This window comes from Nuphar pumila, chromosome 2 (assembly GCF_984573655.1).
Source record: "Nuphar pumila chromosome 2, dmNupPumi1.hap1.1, whole genome shotgun sequence".
Classification (NCBI taxonomy): Eukaryota; Viridiplantae; Streptophyta; class Magnoliopsida; order Nymphaeales; family Nymphaeaceae; genus Nuphar; species Nuphar pumila.
Window position 1 is genome coordinate 124,821,883 of NC_143250.1, and position 4,359 is coordinate 124,826,241.

A 4,359-nucleotide genomic window follows, 5' to 3' on the forward strand; every position below is an offset into this window, starting at 1 on the left:
GGTTTTTTAACCTTAAAAAGGGAATCAATGTACATGTCGTAAGGAATGAAACTAAAACACTTTCCTATGGATCCTAAATTTTTTGAAATTTCATGAATATTTATGGCTTTACCTATAGTATATTTTATCATAAAAAATGAAAACAAGTTGACTTTTTTAACCCTAAAATGAGAATCAACATGCTAAACATGTCGTGAGAAATGAAACCAAAACTCATTCTCGTCGATTCAAGATTTTTTAAAATTACATGAATATTTACGGTTTCATTTGTGGTTATATTTGCACTTCAAAAATGATAAGAAATGACTTTTTTAAGCCTTGAAAAGTAGATAAATGTCCTACACGTGCCATAAGCAAACGTTCCTCTCGAACCTAGACACTTCAAAATTTCAACAAAATATTTATAGTTTAATCTGTGGGTATATTTTGGTTCAAAAGTGAAATAAATTGATTTTTTAGTTTTAAAAAAGAGGTCAACGTACTAGACGTGTTATGAGTAACAAAACCATAATACATTCCTGAAAAGAGAATCAACGCACTATACAGTGAGCACTAAAACCAAAACACATTCCTCTCGATCCTTGACATTTCAAAATGTTACGAATATTTGAGGTTTTACACGTGGTTATATTTAGAATTTAAAAGTGAAAATAAATTGAGTTTTTCAAATTTGAAATAGAGATAAATGTAGTACACTTGCAGTGATGAACAAAATTTCATGAATGTTTACGGTTTTACTCGTGAGTATATTTATGCTTCAAAAGTGGCAATAAAATGAACTTTTTAACCATGAAAAGAGAAAAAATGTAATACATATGTCGTGGGAACAAAATCATAACACATCCATGTCAATCTCAGACTTTAAAATTTCTCAAACACTTGCGATTTTACTCATAAATATATTTGCACTTCAAAAGTGAATAAATTGGGATCAACACACTATTTACGAACATGCCATGAGTAATGAAACCAAAACTCATTTATGTGGATCAAAGTTTTTTTTTTAAAATTTTATGAATATTTATGATTTTACGCATGGCTAATTACCAATTACTGTTCGTTTAGTCCATGGCTTGATTGTGAAGATTTGAGTGAATATTAGTATAAAATTTTGGTGGGCTTTCGCAACCTTAGGGGCTTGTTTGATGGCTCGTCTAACATTGAACAAAACTCATGTTCTGTTTATTCTGTAACAACTGTACTAAGGATAATGTTTGTTTTGATTGTACAAAAAGTCGTGCTCATTGTGTCCAATGTTTGTTTTACCCTGTTTGTTGATAACATGAACACATACGGATAATGGGTTGAATAACTTCATTTTGAATCATATGACTTGATTTGCCCAACCATATGAGTGTTTTAACAAACACATTGTGGATTTTAGCCCCGGATATGGATCTTATATTATATCTAAAACCTAAAAATATTTAAAATTTGAGTAATTTGAGAAAAAATAAGAATTGATATTTTTTAATATATGAATAATTTAATCAATGTCATATTACATCTAATTATGAAAGTTTATCATAAAAATATCAAACCCTAAAATCAAATTAACTATAAAAATCAAATTATCAAACCCTATTAAATCATAAAACCTTAAAATGTAAGAAAATAAATCACAAATAAACCCAAAAACCCTAAATTATAAAAAAATAAACCATAAAATTAAATAAAAAAACCTTAATTCAAACACTTGTAAAAAAAAACTTAGTCTTATAAAAAAACCTTAATTAAAAAAATTGATTGAAATCCCTAATCATAGAAAATCAAGAAAAAAACTCTAATCAAATCAAAGAAAACCCTAATCAAATTAACTATAAAAAAAGCATAATTTAAAAAATTTGATTCGAAGCCTAAATCAAAGAAAACCAAATAAAAAACCTTATTCAAATTAACTATAAAAAAACTCTAATTTAAAAAATTTGATTGAAAGCTCCAAATAAAAAATTATAATCAAATCAAAGAAAAACCTAATCAAATTAAATATAAAAAGCTCTAATTTTAAAATTTTGATTCAAAGCCCTAAATAAAAAAAATCAAATCAAATCAAAGAAAATCCTAATCAAATTAACTATAAAAAATCTTAATTTTAAAAATTTGATTCAAAACCCTAATTAAAGAAAATAAAAAAAAGCTAATCAAATTAATTAAGAAACCCCAATTTAAGAAATTTGATTCAAATCCCTACGAAGAAGAAGATCGAAGAATGAAGAAGGAAAAAAGACAGAGAAAGAAAAACATAAAACGAAGAAGAGAGTAAAAAAAAAAGAAAAAGAAATGAGGAAAGAACAAAGAAGAAGGGAAGAGGACTTGCCGACTGCCTCACCACTGGTGCCGCCTCACCCCCTCGCTGCTTGACTGCAAGAGAGAGAGAGAGAGAGAGAGAGAGAGAGAGAGAGAGAGAGTCGGGGGACCCCTCAACCTTTTTTTTTTTAAACGTTCTCCCCCTGTTCTAACCATAACAGGGGTGAAAACGCAAGCTACTCCCTTAGATTGTTATATCCCTCCGTTTTCTGTCCAAACATCCCTTAAGTGGTCACAAGTGAGCCCTCAAACGTGACCTTGCTTTTGGTCAACCCGCAGGATGGTCCCATTACGTAGATGGGAATAATCTTTTTTAAGCCCCAAATAATATTAATTAATTCCATGTTGTCTTTAATTAATTATGCCAGTGGGGGACAGCTGACGGCTTCAGCTTTAACCTTTCTCAATTTTTTGCATAGTATAATGGTGGACGTGGACAGGGGACTCTCTCACCCAATTCCAGCCACAAACTTGGAGCACTTGTAGGGATGACAGTGGACCGGGGAAAGCAGGGCCCCGCCTCGCCCCGTTTGGACCGGGGATGAAGGGTATGAAACGGGAATGAAGGTGGGGACGAAGGTTAAAATCCATCCCCTTTCGGGGATGGAGGTAGGAATGGACTTACACTTTTCCCGTCCCCGCCCCTCTCCATCCCCAGTCCTTCTAAAGGATGGCAATAGACTATGGGGAAACGGGGCCCCACCCCGCCTCATCCCCGTTTGAACCGGGGATGGAGGACATGAAACGGGGATGAAGGCGGGGGTGGAGGTTAAAATCCATCCCCGTGCGGGGAAGGAGGTTCATGTCGGACCTTGGCAGGACATAAACTCGCTCGAAGTCGGAACCCTATATGCTTGGATCTAGGTCCAAATTTGGATCCCATCTCCAAATGTTTGTGGATATATGTCAGTTTGGGTCCAATCTCTGATAGAAGTAGGTTGAGATTTCAAAATGTGACAATTACGGCACATTTGATTGATTGGATCACAAAATTGGGATTTGAGATCCAAGGATTAGAGATACACACGTATCTGTATAGTTTGAACCACCGCCACCTCTATGTGCGAATTTCAACTAAAATATGAAATTTCAAATCTCTGCGTTTGGGGGAATCTGAAATTTAACATTGCTTTACATTTATTCTTGGTGTTGGTCCCATACAGGATTCAATACATGGATCCGAGACCGTTACTACATGTAAAATGTGATTTTGTTGAAACTATGTCAGGCCCACATATGAATTGGGTCCAGATCTTGCTGGATCCAGCAAGGCTTTTACAGGGACCAGGATTTGGATTCAATCAGATAGACCTGACATCTTGAGTGATTTTGGTCAGGACCGGGTCTTTTCACATGTCTGACTAGTTTGTGTTCTTGTTGTCATGCCATCTAAACTGTGCATGAAGGCTCCATGTTCCTGGTTAAGAGCGATCGTGGGTTCGTCACTTGACATGGGATGACTGACCCCAGGGGGCGTTCCTTACCGTCCTGCTCTTAAGGGTTCTACCAGCTGGTGGCCTGTTGATGTGCAGTTAACTAAGCCAGTCTGATCTGAAAGCTGGTGTCCTCGGTGAATCCCCTGTACAAGGCAAAGTGGTGTTCGTACGTGCGTGTGAGGGGCTTTTATTAGGTTTTTTACAAAAAATATAATTTAAAAATTTGATGTCTCGTATCATAAGCGGACTCCATGGCCCAATGGATAAGGCGCTGGTCTACGGAACCAGAGATTCTGGGTTCGATCCCCAGTGGAGTCGCACTTTTTAATAAAATATTTTTAGTTAACCATTTTCCAACACCACCATGCGGAGCCTCCTTCCGCAGAAACAGAATCGGACCAACCCCAACGGGAAGCGACGTTGCTTTGTGCTTGTTTCTGCGGAAACCCTACCATTTCCGCGACACACAAACACACCATATTGTCCGTTTACAGGTACCAACATCGAAACGGGCTTTTCTTTGTGTTACGTTTTAGTATGCTTACACATTGTTGATGCAGGTAAGGATGCAAATCAGTCAGAGTTCTGATACGAATCCAGACTGGATTCAGGAAGA

General features: G+C 35.9%; 1 non-coding gene across 1 annotated transcript; it reads left to right on the plus strand.

The window, feature by feature from the left end:
- Positions 1-3,988: 3,988 nt before the first annotated feature.
- On the plus strand, positions 3,989-4,061 carry TRNAR-ACG (transfer RNA arginine (anticodon ACG)). The gene has a single exon. It is a non-coding gene; the product is annotated as a tRNA-Arg (tRNA).
- Positions 4,062-4,359: the final 298 nt, after the last annotated feature.